Below are 17919 nucleotides of genomic sequence, written 5' to 3'. Positions count from 1 at the left end.
GGCCATCTGAAAAAAGTGTAAAATCCAGAAAGGCAGGACAGGCCATGGAGAACTGGGAGCCTTGTTATGCTGATGGGCGGGATGTAAATTGCCAACAGCCACTCTGGAGAAGTGTATGGTGTTTCCTGAAACATCTAAAAACCAAAGCAACAGAGCCTAGGGCACTTCCACTTATGCTCCTATAGCTTAGGGAAATTAAAATCAAAAAGACACAGCCACCCCAAAGTTTGGGACGGCTATGTTTACAAGAACCTCATTTACGGTACAAGTTCAATATCGCAGAAAGCGAAAAATGGATAAAGAAGTTGTGGTACTTACGTACAATGCAATATCACTCAGCAATGAAATCTATGTCATCAGGGCAGTCGCAGCATAATGAGTGAATTCAGGTACGATGATTCTAAGTAAAATAAGTCACACAGAAAAAGAAACATCATAAGGTATCACTAATACACGGAATGTAAACTTGGATACACAGGAAATGAATTACAAAACAGAATAGGGTCTCAAATGTAGAAAACCAACTTATGCTTGCTTAAGGGGAAAGGTGAGTTGGGGTGCTGCATAAAACCAGAGATTGAAATTAGCACAGATACATTTCCATAAGTCAAATATGTAATAGACAAGAGCTACTGCTTGCTCAACGAAGTGGACTCAACACCACATATTAAACGCCTAAGAATATACCTGACTAGTAAGAATCTTAAAACCTATGGATTTATATGTCTCCGAAAGAGAATACAGCGTGTGTACAGCGACATAAACGCAGCAGTGATAGGATTGGTGAGGTTCGGTGAGCAAATGCAGACCCTTTGAAGTCATATTGCATGGTACCCATTCCATGGTTCTCAACTCTCCAGGTTTAAGGGATTCTTCCTTCAGCTAAAACATGCATGTGGAACCCAGAATATGATCCACCGTGTGATCGGTAAACGTGTTCAAATGTGTCTCAGTTTTCGTCCCATGGTACTCGGGTGCAACATTCCAGACGCTTTACTAACACTCTCCCCACTTGGAGAGTCAGCGCCTTTATCCTCCTGTTTGGCCCAGTTTGCAATTTCTGCGGAAAATGAACAGGAATAGGGAGAACCAATGAGAGACTAGCTGGAGGATTCTGGACGGGCAAATTTAAATCTCATTTCCCACCAGGAAGAGGAATTAACCAAAGGCTCAGCGAGCCATGCCGGAACCACACTAGGGCCTGAAGCAATCCTGCGGTGTTGCGGCCAGCTCACAAGAAAGCCAGTTGAAGAAAGTAGCTCAGGGGCACTGTAATTCACAAACCTTCAGAGTTCTAAATGACAGCTATCGTCCAAAAATATATTGAAGTAAGGCTGCCAAGAGGACTTGAAAGCGAGGCAGAATTGCAGGAAACCGTTTTCAGGAGGTAGACTGGAATTGCATGTAAAGCATAAGAAAAGAGGCAGACCGTTCATAATGATGCACTTGGCCAAAAAGGGCGTATGCGTTTTTTCCTGAATATATTTCTGAATATATTCAGGAAAAAACGCATACGCCCTTTTTGGCCAACAAAGCAAGCTTGCAAAGGAAATCTGCACTACAATGAAGTCTCACTGCCCCCCGGTCAAAAGGGCCATGTGAAAAAAGTGTAAAATCCAGAAAGGCAGGACAGACCATGGAGAACTGGGAGCCTACTTAGGCTGATGGGCGGGATGTAAATTGCCAACAGCCACTCTGGAGAAGTGTATGGTGTTTCCTGAAACATCTGAAAAACAAAGCAACAGAGCCTAGGGCACTTCCATTTTTGGTCCTATAGATTAGGGAAATTAAAATCAAAAAGACACAGCCACCCCAAAGTTTGGGACAGCTCTGTTTACAAGAACCTCATTTACGATACAAGTTCAATATCGCAGAAAGCGAAAAATGGATAAAGAAGTTGTGGTACTTACGTACAATGCAATATCACTCAGCAATGAAATCTATGTCATCAGGCCAGTAACAGCATAATGAGTGGATTCAGGTACGATGATTCTAAGTGAAATAAGTCACACAGAAAAAGAAACATCATAAGGTATCACTAATACACGGAATGTAAACTTGGCTACACAGGAACTGAATTACAAAACAGAATAGGGTCTCAAATGTAGAAAACCAACTTATGCTTGCTTAAGGGGAAAGGTGAGTTGGGGTGCTGCATAAAACCAGAGATTGAAATTAGCACAGATACCTTTCCATAAGCCAAATATGTAATAGACAAGAGCTACTGCTTGCTCAACGAAGTGGACTCAACACCACATATTAAACGCCTAAGAATATACATGACTAGTAAGAATCTTAAAACCTATGGATTTATATGTCTCCGAAAGAGAATCCAGCGTGTGTACAGCGGCATAAACGTAGCAGTGATAGGATTGGTGAGGTTCGGTGAGCAAATGCAGACCCTTTGAAGTCATATTGCATGGTACCCATTCCATGGGTCTCAACTCTCCAGGTTTAAGGGATTCTTCCTTCAGCTAAAACATGCATGTGGAACCCAGAGTATGATCCACCGTGTGATCGGGAAACGTGTTCAAATGTGTCTCAGTTTTCGTCCCCTGGTACTCGGGTGCAACATTCCAGATGCTTTACTAACACTCTCCCCACTTGGAGAGTCAGTGCCTTTAACCTCCTGTTTGGCCCAGTTTGCAATTTCTGTGGAAAATGAACAGGAATAGGGAGAACCAATGAGAGACTAGCTGGAGGTGTCTGGACGGGCAAATTTAACTCTCATTTCCCACCAGGAAGAGGAATTAACCAAAGGCTCAGCGAGCCATGCCGGAACCACACTAGGGCCTGAAGCAATCCTGCGGTGTTGTGGCCAGCTCACAAGAAAGCGAGTTTAAGAAAGGAGCTCAGGGGCACTGTAATTCACAAACCTTCAGAGTTATAAATGACAGCTATCGTCCTAAAATATATTGAAGTAAGGCTGCCAAGAGGACTTGAAAGCGGGGCGGAATTGCAGGAAACCGATTTCAGGAGGTAGACTGGAATTGCATGTAAAGCATAGGAAAAGAGGCAGAACGTCCACAATGATGCACTTGGCCAAAAAGGGCGTATGCGTTTTTTCCTGAATATATTCAGGAAAAAACGCATACGCCCTTTTTGGCCAACCAAGCAAGCTTGCAAAGGAAATCTGCACTACAATGAAGTCTCACTGCCCCCCGGTCAAAAGGGCCATCTGAAAAAAGTGTAAAATCCAGAAAGGCAGGACAGGCCATGGAGAACTGGGAGCCTTCTTATGCTGATGGGCGGGATGTAAATTGCAAACAGCCACTCTGGAGAAGTGTATGGTGTTTCCTGAAACATCTAAAAAACAAAGCAACAGAGCCTAGGGCACTTCCACTTATGGTCCTATAGATTAGGGAAATTAAAATCAAAAAGACACAGCCACCCCAAAATTTGGGACGGCTGTGTTTACAAGAACCTCGTTTACGGTACAAGTTCAATATCGCAGAAAGCGAAAAATGGATAAAGAAGTTGTGGAACTTACGTAGAATGCAATATCACTCAGCAATGAAATCTATGTCATCAGGCCAGTAGCAGCATAATGAGTGGATTCAGGTACGATGATTCTAAGTGAAATAAGTCACACATAAAAAGAAGCATCATAAGATATCACTAATACACGGAATGTAAACTTGGCTACACAGGAACTGAATTACAAAACAGAATAGGGTCTCAAATGTAGAAAACCAACTTATGCTTGCTTAAGGTGAAAGGTGACTTGGGGTGCTGCATAAAACCAGAGATTGAAATTAGCACAGATACCTTTCCATAAGCCAAATATGTAATAGACAAGAGCTACTGCTTGCTCAACGAAGTGGACTCAACACCCCATATTAAACGCCTAAGAATATACCTGACTAGTAAGAATCTTAAAACCTATGGATTTATATGTCTCCGAAGGAGAATCCAGCATGTGTACAGCGGCATAAACGCAGCAGTGACAGGATTGGTGAGGTTCGGTGAGCAAATGCAGACCCTTTGAAGTCATATTGCATGGTACCCATTCCATGGGTCTCAACTCTCCAGGTTTAAGGGATTCTTCCTTCAGCTAAAACATGCATGTGGAACCCAGAGTATGATCCACCGTGTGATTGGGAAACGTGTTCCAATGTGTCTCACTTTTTGTCCCCTGGTACTCGGGTGCAACATTCCAGACGCTTTACTAACACTCTCCCCACTTGGAGAGTCAGTGCCTTTAACCTCCTGTTTGGCCCAGTTTGCAATTTCTGCGGAAAATGAACAGGAATGGGGAGAACCAATGAGAGACTAGCTGGAGGTGTCTGGACGGGCAAATTTAACTCTCATTTCCCACCAGGAAGAGGAATTAACCAAAGGCTCAGCGAGCCCTGCCGGAACCACGCTAGGGCCTGAAGCAATCCTGCGGTGTTACGGCCAGCTCACAAGAAAGCGAGTTGAAGAAAGGAGCTCAGGGGCACTGTAATTCACAAACCTGCAGAGTTATAAATAACAGCTATCGTCCAAAAATATATTGAAGTAAGGCTGCCAAGAGGACTTGAAAGCGGGGCAGAATTGCAGGAAACCGATTTCAGGAGGTAGACTGGAATTGGATGTAAAGCATAGGAAAAGAGGCAGAACGTCCACAATGATGCACTTGGCCAAAAAGGGCGTATGCGTTTTTTCCTGAATATATTCAGGAAAAAACGCATACGCCCTTTTTGGCCAACCAAGCAAGCTTGCAAAGGAAATCTGCAGTACAATGAAGTCTCACTGCCCCCCGGTCAAAAGGTACATCTGAAAAAAGTGTAAAATCCAGAAAAGCAGGACAGGCCATGGAGAACTGGGAGCCTTGTTATGCTGATGGGCGGGATGTAAATTGCCAACAGCCACTCTGGAGAAGTGTATGGTGTTTCCTGAAACATCTAAAAAACAAAACAACAGAGCCTAGGGCACTTCCACTTATGGTCCTATAGATTAGGGAAATTAAAATCAAAAAGACACAGCCACCCCAAAGTTTGGGACGGCTCTGTTTACAAGAACCTCATTTACGGTACAAGTTCAATATCGCAGAAAACGAAAAATGGATAAAGAAGTTGTGGTACTTACGTACAATTCAATATCACTCAGCAATGAAATCTATGTCATCAGGCCAGTAGCAGCATAATGAATGGATTCAGGTACGATGATTCTAAGTAAAATAAGTCACACAGAAAAAGAAACATCATAAGGTATCACTAATACACGGAATGTAAACTTGGCTACACAGGAACTGAATTACAAAACAGAATAGGGTCTCAAATGTAGAAAACCAACTTATGCTTGCTTAAGGGGAAAGGTGAGTTGGGGTGCTGCATAAAACCAGATATTGAAATTAGCATAGATACCTTTCCATAAGTCAAATATGTAATAGACAAGAGCTACTGCTTGCTCAACGAAGTGGACTCAACACCCCATATTAAACGCCTAAGAATATACCTGACTAGTAAGAATCTTAAAACCTATGGATTTATATGTCTCCGAAAGAGAATCCAGCGTGTGTACAGCGGCATAAACGCAGCAGTGATAGGATTGGTGAGGTTCGGTGAGCAAATGCAGACCCTTTGAAGTCATATTGCATGGTACCCATTCCATGGTTCTCAACTCTCCAGGTTTAAGGGATTCTTCCTTCAGCTAAAACATGCATGTGGAACCCAGAGTATGATCCACCGTGTGATCGGGAAACGTGTTCAAATGTGTCTCAGTTTTCGTCCCCTGGTACTCGGGTGCAACATTCCAGACGCTTTACTAACACTCTCCCCACTTGGAGAGTCAGCGCCTTTAACCTCCTGTTTGGCCCAGTGTGCAATTTCTGCGGAAAATGAACAGGAATAGGGAGAACCAATGAGAGACTAGCTGGAGGTGTCTGGACGGGCAAATTTAACTCTCATTTCCCACCAGGAAGAGGAATTAACCAAAAGCTCAGCGAGCCATGCCGGAACCACACTAGGGCCTGAAGCAATCCTGCGGTGTTGCGGCCAGCTCACAAGAAAGCCAGTTCAAAAAAGGAGCTCAGGGGCACTGTAATTCACAAAACTTCAGAGTTATAAATGACAGCTATCGTCCAAAAATATATTGAAGTAAGGCTGGCAAGAGGACTTGAAAGCGGGGCAGAATTGCAGGAAACCGATTTCAGGAGGTAGACTGGAATTGCATGTAAAGCATAGGAAAAGAGGCAGAACGTCCACAATGATGCACTTGGCCAAAAAGGGCGTATGCGTTTTTTCCTGAATATATTCAGGAAAAAACGCATATGCCCTTTTTGGCCAACCAAGCAAGCTTGCAAAGGAAATCTGCACTACAATGAAGTCTCACTGCCCCCCGGTCAAAAGGGCCATCTGAAAAAAGTGTAAAATCCAGAAAGGCAGGACAGGCCATGGAGAACTGGGAGCCTTATTATGCTGATGGGCGGGATGTAAATTGCCAACAGCCACTCTGGAGAAGTGTATGGTGTTTCCTGAAACATCTAAAAAACCAAAGCAACAGAGCCTAGGGCACTTCCACTTATGGTCCTATAGATTAGGGAAATTAAAATCAAAAAGACACAGCCACCCCAAAGTTTGGGACGGCTATGTTTACAAGAACCTCGTTTACGGTACAAGTTCAATATCGCAGAAAGCGAAAAATGGATAAAAAAGTTGCGGTACTTACGTACAATGCAATATCACTCAGCAATGAAATCTATGTCATCAGGCCAGTAGCAGCATAATGAGTGGATTCAGGTACGATGATTCTAAGTGAAATAAGTCACAGAGAAAAGGAAACATCATAAGGTATCACTAATACACGGAATGTAAACTTGGCTACACAGGAACTGAATTACAAAACAGAATAGGGTCTCAAATGTAGAAAACCAACTTATGCTTGCTTAAGGGGAAAGGTGAGTTGGGGTGCTGCATAAAACCAGAGATTGAAATTAGCACAGATACCTTTCCATAAGCCAAATATGTATAGACAAGAGCTACTGCTTCCTCAACGAAGTGGACTCAACACCCCATATTAAACGCCTAAGAATATACCTGACTAGTAAGAATCTTAAAACCTATGGATTGATATGTCTCCGAAAGAGAATCCAGCATGTGTACAGCGGCATAAACGCAGCAGTGATAGGATTGGTGAGGTTCGGTGAGCAAATGCAGACCCTTTGAAGTCATATTGCATGGTACCCATTCCATGGTTCTCAACTCTCCAGGTTTAAGGGATTCTTCCTTCAGCTAAAACATGCATGTGGAACCCAGAGTATGATCCACCGTGTGATCGGGAAACGTGTTCCAATGTGTCTCACTTTTTGTCCCCTGGTACTCGGGTGCAACATTCCAGACGCTTTACTAACACTCTCCCCACTTGGAGAGTCAGTGCCTTTAACCTCCTGTTTGGCCCAGTTTGCAATTTCTGCGGAAAATGAACAGGAATAGGGAGAACCAATGAGAGACTAGCTGGAGGTGTCTGGACGGGCAAATTTAACTCTCATTTCCCACCAGGAAGAGGAATTAACCAAAGGCTCAGCGAGCCATGCCGGAACCACACTAGGGCCTGAAGCAATCCTGCGGTGTTGCGGCCAGCTCACAAGAAAGCGAGTTGAAGAAAGGAGCTCAGGGGCACTGTCATTCACAAACCTGCAGAGTTATAAATGACAGCTATCGTCCAAAAATATATTGAAGTAAGGCTGGCAAGAGGACTTGAAAGCGGGGCAGAATTGCAGGAAACCGATTTCAGGAGGTAGACTGGAATTGCATGTAAAGCATAGGAAAAGAGGCAGAACGTCCACAATGATGCACTTGGCCAAAAAGGGCGTATGCGTTTTTTCCTGAATATATTCAGGAAAAAACGCATACGCCCTTTTTGGCCAACCAAGCAAGCTTGCAAAGGAAATCTGCACTACAATGAAGTCTCACTGCCCCCCGGTCAAAAGGGCCATCTGAAAAACCTGTAAAATCCAGAAAGGCAGGACAGGCCATGGAGAACTGGGAGCCTTCTTATGCTGATGGGTGGGATGTAAATTGCCAACAGCCACTCTGGAGAAGTGTATGGTGTTTCCTTAAACATCTAAAAAACAAAGCAACAGAGCCTAGGGCACTTCCACTTTTGGTCCTATAGCTTAGGGAAATTAAAATCAAAAAGACACAGCCACCCGAAAGTTGGGGTCGGCTCTGTTTACAAGAACCTCGTTTATGGTACAAGTTCAATATCGCAGAAAGCGAAAAATGGATAAAGAAGTTGTGGTACTTACGTACAATGCAATATCACTCAGCAATGTAATCTATGTCATCAGGCCAGTAGCAGCATAATGAGTGGATTCAGGTATGATGATTCTATATGAAATAAGTCACACAGAAAAAGAAACATCATAAGGTATCACTAATACACGGAATGTAAACTTGGCTACACAGGAACTGAATTACAAAACAGAATAGGTTCTCAAATGTAGAAAACCAACTTATGCTTGCTTAAGGGGAAAGGTGAGTTGGGGTGCTGCATAAAACCAGAGATTGAAATTAGCACAGATACATTTCCATAAGCCAAATATGTAATAGACAAGAGCTACTGCTTGCTCAACGAAGTGGACTCAACACCCCATATTAAACGCCTAAGAATATACCTGACTAGTAAGAATCTTAAAACCTATGGATTTATATGTCTCCGAAAGAGAATCCAGCGTGTGTACAGCGGCATAAACGCAGCAGTGATAGGATTGGTGAGGTTCGGTGAGCAAATGCAGACCCTTTGAAGTCATATTGCATTGTACCCATTCCATGGGTCTCAACTCTCCAGGTTTAAGGGATTCTTCCTTCAGCTAAAACATGCATGTGGAACCCAGAGTATGATCCACCGTGTGATCGGGAAACGTGTTCAAATGTGTCTCAGTTTTCGTCCCCTGGTACTCGGATGCAACATTCCAGACGCTTTACTAACACTCTCCCCACTTGGAGAGTCAGTGCCTTTAACCTCCTATTTGGCCCAGTTTGCAATTTTTGTGGAAAATGAACAGGAATAGGGAGAACCAATGAGAGACTAGCTGGAGGTGTCTGGACGGGCAAATTTAACTCTCATTTCCCACCAGGAAGAGGAATTAACCAAAGGCTCAGCGAGCCATGCTGGAACCACACTAGGGCCTGAAGCAATCCTGCGGTGTTGTGGCCAGCTCACAAGAAAGCGAGTTGAAGAAAGGAGCTCAGGGGCCCTGTAATTCACAAACCTTCAGAGTTATAAATGACAGCTATCGTCCAAAAATATATTGAAGTAAGGCTGCCAAGAGGACTTGAAAGCGGGGAAGAATTGCAGGAAACCGATTTCAGGAGGTAGACTGGAATTGCATGTAAAGCATAGGAAAAGAGGCAGAACGTCCACAATGATGCACTTGGCCAAAAAGGACGTATGCTTTTTTTCCTGAATATATTCAGGAAAAAACGCATATGCCCTTTTTGGCCAACAAGCAAGCTTGCAAAGGAAATCTGCACTACAATGAAGTCTCACTGCCCCCCGGTCAAAAGGGCCATCTGAAAAAAGTGTAAAATCCAGAAAGGCAGGACAGGCCATGGAGAACTGGGAGCCTAGTTAGACTGATGTGCGGGATGTAAATTTCCAACAGCCACTCTGGAGAAGTGTATGGTGTTTCCTGAAACATCTAAAAAACAAAGCAACAGAGCCTAGGGCACTTCCACTTATGGTCCTATAGATTAGGGAAATTAAAATCAAAAAGACACAGCCACCCCAAAGTTTGGGACGGCTCTGTTTACAAGAACCTCATTTACGGTAGAAGTTCAATATTGCAGAAAGCGAAAAATGGATAAAGAAGTTGTGGTACTTACGTACAATGCAATATCACTCAGCAATGTAATCTATGTCATCAGGCCAGTAGCAGCATAATGAGTGGATTCAGGTACGATGATTCTAAGTGAAATAAGTCACACAGAAAAGGAAACATCATAAGGTATCACTAATACACGAAATGTAAACTTGGCTACACAGGAACTGAATTACAAAACAGAATAGGGTCTCAAATGTAGAAAACCAACTTATGCTTGCTTAAGGGGAAAGGTGAGTTGGGGTGCTGCATAAAACCAGAGATTGAAATTAGCACAGATACCTTTCCATAAGTCAAATATGTAATAGACAAGAGCTACTGCTTCCTCAACGAAGTGGACTCAACACCCCATATTAAACGCCTAAGAATATACCTGACTAGTAAGAATCTTAAAACCTATGGATTTATATGTCTCCAAAAGAGAATCCAGCGTGTGTACAGCGGCATAAACGCAGCAGTGATAGGATTGGTGAGGTTCGGTGAGCAAATGCAGACCCTTTGAAGTCATATTGCATGGTACCCATTCCATGGTTCTCAACTCTCCAGGTTTAAGGGATTCTTCCTTCAGCTAAAACATGCATGTGGAACCCAGAGTATGATCCACCGTGTGATCGGGAAACGTGTTCAAATGTGTCTCAGTTTTCATCCCCTGGTACTCGGGTGCAACATTCCAGACGCTTTACTAACACTCTCCCCACTTGGAGAGTCAGTGCCTTTAACCTCCTGTTTGGCCCAGTTTGCAATTTCTGCGGAAAATGAACAGGAATAGGGAGAACCAATGAGAGACTAGCTGGAGGTGTCTGGACGGGCAAATTTAACTCTCATTTCCCAACAGGAAGAGGAATTAACCAAAGGCTCAGCGAGCCATGCCGGAACCACACTAGGGCCTGAATCAATCTTGCGGTGTTGCGGCCAGCTCACAAAAAAGCCAGTTGAAAAAAGGAGCTCAGGGGCACTGTAATTCACAAATCTTCAGAGTTATAAATGACAGCTATCGTCCAAAAATATATTGAAGTAAGGCTGCCAAGAGGACTTGAAAGCGGGGCAGAATTGCAGGAAACCGATTTCAGGAGGTAGACTGGAATTGCATGTAAAGCATAGGAAAAGAGGCAGAACGTCCACAATGATGCACTTGGCCAAAAAGGGCGTATGCGTTTTTTCCTGAATATATTCAGGAAAAAACGCATACGCCCTTTTTGGCCAACCAAGCAAGCTTGCAAAGGAAATCTGCACTACAATGAAGTCTCACTGCCCCCCGGTCAAAAGGGCCATCTGAAAAAAGTGTAAAATCCAGAAAGGCAGGACAGGCCATGGAGAACTGGCAGCCTTATTATGCTGATGGGCGGGATGTAAATTGCCAACAGCCACTCTGGAGAAGTGTATGGTGTTTCCTGAAACATCTAAAAAACCAAAGCAACAGAGCCTAGGGCACTTCAACTTATGGTCCTATAGATTAGGGAAATTAAAATCAAAAAGACACAGCCACCCCAAAGTTTGGGACGGCTCTGTTTACAAGAACCTCGTTTCTGGTACAAGTTCAATATCGCAGAAAGCGAAAAATGGATAAAGAAGTTGCGGTACTTACGTACAATGCAATATCACTCAGCAATGAAATCTATGTCATCAGGCCAGTAGCAGCATAATGAGTGGATTCAGGTACGATGATTCTAAGTGAAATAAGTCACAGAGAAAAGGAAACATCATAAGGTATCACTAATACACGGAATGTAAACTTGGCTACACAGGAACTGAATTACAAAACAGAATAGGGTCTCAAATGTAGAAAACCAACTTATGCTTGCTTAAGCGGAAAGGTGAGTTGGGGTGCTGCATAAAACCAGAGATTGAAATTAGCACAGATACCTTTCCATAAGCCAAATATGTAATAGAGAAGAGCTACTGCTTCCTCAACGAAGTGGACTCAACACCCCATATTAAACGCCTAAGAATATACCTGACTAGTAAGAATCTTAAAACTTATGGATTTATATGTCTCCGAAAGAGAATCAAGCATGTGTACAGCGGCATAAACGCAGCAGTGATAGGATTGGTGAGGTTCGGTGAGCAAATGCAGACCCTTTGAAGTCATATTGCATGGTACCCATTCCATGGTTCTCAACTCTCCAGGTTTAAGGGATTCTTCCTTCAGCTAAAACATGCATGTGGAACCCAGAGTATGATCCACCGTGTGATCGGGAAACGTGTTCAAATGTGTCTCAGTTTTCGTTCCCTGGTACTCGGGTGCAACATTCCAGACGCTTTACTAACACTCTCCCCACTTGGAGAGTCAGTGCCTTTAACCTCCTGTTTGGCCCAGTTTGCAATTTCTGCGGAAAATGAACAGGAATAGGGAGAACCAATGAGAGACTAGCTGGAGGTGTCTGGACGGGCAAATTTAACTCTCATTTCCCACCAGGAAGAGGAATTAACCAAAGGCTCAGCGAGCCATGCCGGAACCACACTAGGGCCTGAAGCAATCCTGCGGTGTTGCGGCCAGCTCACAAGAAAGCGAGTTGAAGAAAGGAGCTCAGGGGCACTGTCATTCACAAACCTGCAGAGTTATAAATGACAGCTATCATCCAAAAATATATTGAAGTAAGGCTCGCAAGAGGACTTGAAAGAGGGGCAGAATTGCAGGAAACCGATTTCAGGAGGTAGACTGGAATTGCATGTAAAGCATAGGAAAAGAGGCAGAACGTCCACAATGATGCACTTGGCCAAAAAGGGCGTATGCGTTTTTTCCTGAATATATTCAGGAAAAAACGCATACACACTTTTTGGCCAACCAAGCAAGCTTGCAAAGGAAATCTGCACTACAATGAAGTCTCACTGCCCCCCGGTCAAAAGGGCCATCTGAAAAAAGTGTAAAATCCAGAAAAGCAGGACAGGCCAAGGAGAACTGGGAGCCTTGTTATGCTGATGGGCGGGATGTAAATTGCCAACAGCCACTCTGGAGAAGTGTATGGTGTTTCCTGAAACATCTAAAAAACAAAGCAACAGAGCCTAGGGCACTTCCACTTATGGTCCTATAGATTAGGGAAATTAAAATCAAAAAGACACAGCCACCCCAAAGTTTGGGACGGCTCTGTTTACAAGAACCTCGTTTACGGTACAAGTTCAATATCGCAGAAAGCGAAAAATGGATAAAGAAGTTGCGGTACTTACGTACAATGCAATATCACTCAGCAATGAAATCTATGTCATCAGGCCAGTAGCAGCATAATGAGTGGATTCAGGTACGATGATTCTAAGTGAAATAAGTCACAGAGAAAAGGAAACATCATAAGGTATCACTAATACACGGAATGTAAACTTGGCTACACAGGAACTGAATTACAAAACAGAATAGGGTCTCAAATGTAGAAAACCAACTTATGCTTGCTTAAGGGGAAAGGTGAGTTGGGGTGCTGCATAAAACCAGAGATTGAAATTAGCATAGATACCTTTCCATAAGCCAAATATGTAATAGACAAGAGCTACTGCTTGCTCAACGAAGTGGACTCAACACCCCATATTAAACGCCTAAGAATATACCTGACTAGTAAGAATCTTAAAACCTATGGATTTATATGTCTCTGAAAGAGAATCCAGCGTGTGTACAGCGGCATAAACGCAGCAGTGATAGGATTGGTGAGGTTTGGTGAGCAAATGCAGACCCTTTGAAGTCATATTGCATAGTACCCATTCCATGGTTCTCAAATCTCCAGGTTTAAGGGATTCTTCCTTCAGCTAAAACATGCATGTGGAACCCAGAGTATGATCCACCGTGTGATCGGGAAACGTGTTCAAATGTGTCTCAGTTTTCGTTCCCTGGTACTCGGGTGCAACATTCCAGACGCTTTACTAACACTCTCCCCACTTGGAGAGTCAGTGCCTTTAACCTCCTGTTTGGCCCAGTTTGCAATTTCTGTGGAAAATGAACAGGAATAGGGAGAACCAATGAGAGACTAGCTGGAGGTGTCTGGACGGGCAAATTTAACTCTCATTTCCCACCAGGAAGAGGAATTAACCAAAGGCTCAGCGAGCCATGCCGGAACCACACTAGGGCCTGAAGCAATCCTGCGGTTTGTGGCCAGCTCACAAGAAAGCGAGTTGAAGAAAGGAGCTCAGGGGCACTGTAATTCACAAACCTTCAGAGTTATAAATGACAGCTATCGTCCAAAAATATATTGAAGTAAAGCTGGCAAGAGGACTTGAAAGCGGGGCGGAATTGCAGTAAACCGATTTCAGGAGGTAGACTGGAATTGCATGTAAAGCATAGGAAAAGAGGCAGAACGTCCACAATGATGCACTTGGCCAAAAAGGGCGTATGCGTTTTTTCCTGAATATATTCAGGAAAAAACGCATACGCCCTTTTTGGCCAACCAAGCAAGCTTGCAAAGGAAATCTGCACTACAATGAAGTCTCACTGCCCCCCGGTCAAAAGGGCCATCTGAAAAAAGTGTAAAATCCAGAAAGGCAGGACAGGCCATGGAGAACTGGGAGCCTTCTTATGCTGTTGGGCGGGATGTAAATTGCCAACAGCCACTCTGGAGAAGTGTATGGTGTTTCCTGAAACATCTAAAAAACAAAGCAACAGAGCCTAGGGCACTTCCACTTATGGTCCTATAGATTAGGGAAATTAAAATCAAAAAGACACAGCCACCCCAGAGTTTGGGACGGCTCTGTTTACAAGAACCTCATTTACGGTACAAGTTCAATATTGCAGAAAGCGAAAAATGGATAAAGAAGTTGTGGTACTTACGTACAATGCAATACCACTCAGCAATGAAATCTATGTCATCAGGCCAGTAGCAGCATAATGAGTGAATTCAGGTACGATGATTCTAAGTAAAATAAGTCACACAGAAAAAGAAACATCATGAGGTATCACTAATACACGGAATGTAAACTTGGCTACACAGGAACTGTATTACAAAACAGAATAGGTTCTCAAATGTAGAAAACCAACTTATGCTTGCTTAAGGGGAAAGGTGAGTTGGGGTGCTGCATAAAACCAGAGATTGAAATTAGCACAGATACCTTTCCATAAGTCAAATATGTAATAGACAAGAGCTACTGCTTCCTCAACGAAGTGGACTCAACACCCCATATTAAACGCCTAAGAATATACCTGACTAGTAAGAATCTTAAAACCTATGGATTTATATGTCTCCAAAAGAGAATCCAGCGTGTGTACAGCGGCATAAACGCAGCAGTGATAGGATTGGTGAGGTTCGGTGAGCAAATGCAGACCCTTTGAAGTCATATTGCATGGTACCCATTCCATGCGTCTCAACTCTCCAGGTAAGGGATTCTTCCTTCAGCTAAAACATGCATGTGGAACCCAGAGTATGATCCACCGTGTGATCGGGAAACGTGTTCATATGTGTCTCAGTTTTCGTCCCCTGGTACTCGGGTGCAACACTCCAGACGCTTTACTAACACTCTCCCCACTTGGAGAGTCAGTGCCTTTAACCTCCTGTTTGGCCCAGTTTGCAATTTCTGTGGAAAATTAACAAGAATAGGGAGAACCAATGACAGACCAACTGGAGGTGTCTGGACGGGCAAATTTAACTCTCATTTCCCACCAGGAAGAGGAATTAACCAAAGGCTCAGCGAGCCATGCCGAAACCACACTAGGGCCTGAAGCAATCCTGCGGTGTTGCGGCCAGCTCACAAGAAAGCGAGTTGAAGAAAGAAGCTCAGGGGCACTGTAATTCACAAACCTGCAGAGTTATAAATGACAGCTATCGTCCAAAAATATATAGAAGTAAGGCTGCCAAGAGGACTTGAAAGCGGGGCAGAATTGCAGGAAACCGATTTCAGGAGGTAGACTGGAATTGCATGAAAAGCATAGGAAAAGAGGCAGAACGTCCACAATGATGCACTTGGCCAAAAAGGACGTATGCGTTTTTTCCTGAATATATTCAGGAAAAAACGCATACGCCCTTTTTGGCCAACCAAGAAAGCTTGCAAAGGAAATCTGCACTACAATGAAGTCTCACTGCCCCCCGGTCAAAAGGGCCATCTGAAAAAAGTGTAAAATCCAGAAAGGCAGGACAGGCCATGGAGAACTGGGAGCCTTCTTATGCTGATGGGCGGGATGTAAATTGCCAACAGCCACTCTGGAGAAGTGTATGGTGTTTCCTGAAACATCTAAAAAACAAAGCAACAGAGCCTAGGGCACTTCCACTTATGGTCCTATAGATTAGGGAAATTAAAATCAAAAAGACACAGCCACCCCAGGGTTTGGGACGGCTCTGTTTACAAGAACCTCATTTACGGTACAAGTTCAATATTGCAGAAAGCGAAAAATGGATAAAGAAGTTGTGGTACTTACGTACAATGCAATACCACTCAGCAATGAAATTTATGTCATCAGGCCAGTAGCAGCATAATGAGTGGATTCAGGTACGATGATTCTAAGTGAAATATGTCACACAGAAAAAGAAACATCATAAGATATCACTAATACACGGAATGTAAACTTGGCTACACAGGAACTGAATTACAAAACAGAATAGGGTCTCAAATGTAGAAAACCAACTTATGCTTGCTTAAGGGGAAAGGTGAGTTGGGGTGCTGCATAAAACCAGAGATTGAAATTAGCACAGATACCTTTCCATAAGCCAAATATGTAATAGACAAGAGCTACTGCTTGCTCAACGAAGTGGACTCAACACCCCATATTAAACGCCTAAGAATATACCTGACTAGTAAGAATCTTAAAACCTATGGATTTATATGTCTCCGAAAGAGAATCCAGCGTGTGTACAGCGGCATAAACGCAGCAGTGATAGGATTGGTGAGGTTCGGTGAGCAAATGCAGACCCTTTGAAGTCATATTGCATGGTACCCATTCCATGGTTCTCAACTCTCCAGGTTTAAGGGATTCTTCCTTCAGCTAAAACATGCATGTGGAACCCAGAGTATGATCCACCATGTGATCGGGAAACGTGTTCAAATGTGTCTCAGTTTTCGTCCCCTGGTACTCGGGTGCAACATTCCAGATGCTTTACTAACACTCTCCCCACTTGGAGAGTCAGTGCCTTTAAACTCCTGTTTGGCCCAGTTTGCAATTTCTGCGGAAAATGAACAGGAATAGGGAGAACCAATGAGAGACTAGCTGGAGGTGTCTGGACGGGCAAATTTTACTCTCATTTCCCACCAGGAAGAGGAATTAACCAAAGGCTCAGCGAGCCGTGCCGGAACCACACTAGGGCCTGAATCAATCTTGCGGTGTTGCGGCCAGCTCACAAGAAAGCGAGTTGAAGAAAGTAGCTCAGGGGCACTGTAATTCACAAAACTTCAGAGTTCTAAATGACAGCTAACGTCCAAAAATATATTGAAGTAAGGCTGCCAAGAGGACTTGAAAGCGGGGCAGAATTGCAGGAAACCGATTTCAGGAGGTAGACTGGAATTGCATGTAAAGCATAAGAAAAGAGGCAGACCGTCCACAATGATGCACTTGGCCAAAAAGGGCGTATGCGTTTTTTCCTGAATATATTCAGGAAAAAACGCATACGCCCTTTTTGGCCAACCAAGCAAGCTTGCAAAGGAAATCTGCACTACAATGAAGTCTCACTGCCCCCCGGTCAAAAGGGCCATCTGAAAAAAGTGTAAAATCCAGAAAGGCAGGACAGACCATGGAGAACTGGGAGCCTACTTAAGCTGATGGGCGGGATGTAAATTGCCAACAGCCACTCTGGAGAAGTGTATGGTGTTTCCTGAAACATCTGAAAAACAAAGCAACAGAGCCTAGGGCACTTCCATTTTTGGTCCTATAGATTAGGGAAATTAAAATCAAAAAGACACAGCCACCCCAAAGTTTGGGACAGCTCTGTTTACAAGAACCTCATTTACGATACAAGTTCAATATCGCAGAAAGCGAAAAATGGATAAAGAAGTTGTGGTACTTACGTACAATGAAATATCACTCAGCAATGAAATCTATGTCATCAGGCCAGTAGCAGCATAATGAGTGGATTCAGGTACGATGATTCTAAGTAAAATAAGTCACACAGAAAAAGAAACATCATAAGGTATCACTAATACACGGAATGTAAACTTGGCTACACAGGAACTGAATTACAAAACAGAATAGGGTCTCAAATGTAGAAAACCAACTTATG

This window comes from Pseudorca crassidens (genome assembly GCF_039906515.1).
Source record: "Pseudorca crassidens isolate mPseCra1 chromosome 1 unlocalized genomic scaffold, mPseCra1.hap1 SUPER_1_unloc_3, whole genome shotgun sequence".
Lineage (NCBI taxonomy): Eukaryota > Metazoa > Chordata > Mammalia > Artiodactyla > Delphinidae > Pseudorca > Pseudorca crassidens.
Note: the sequence above shows the minus strand (reverse complement) of the source record.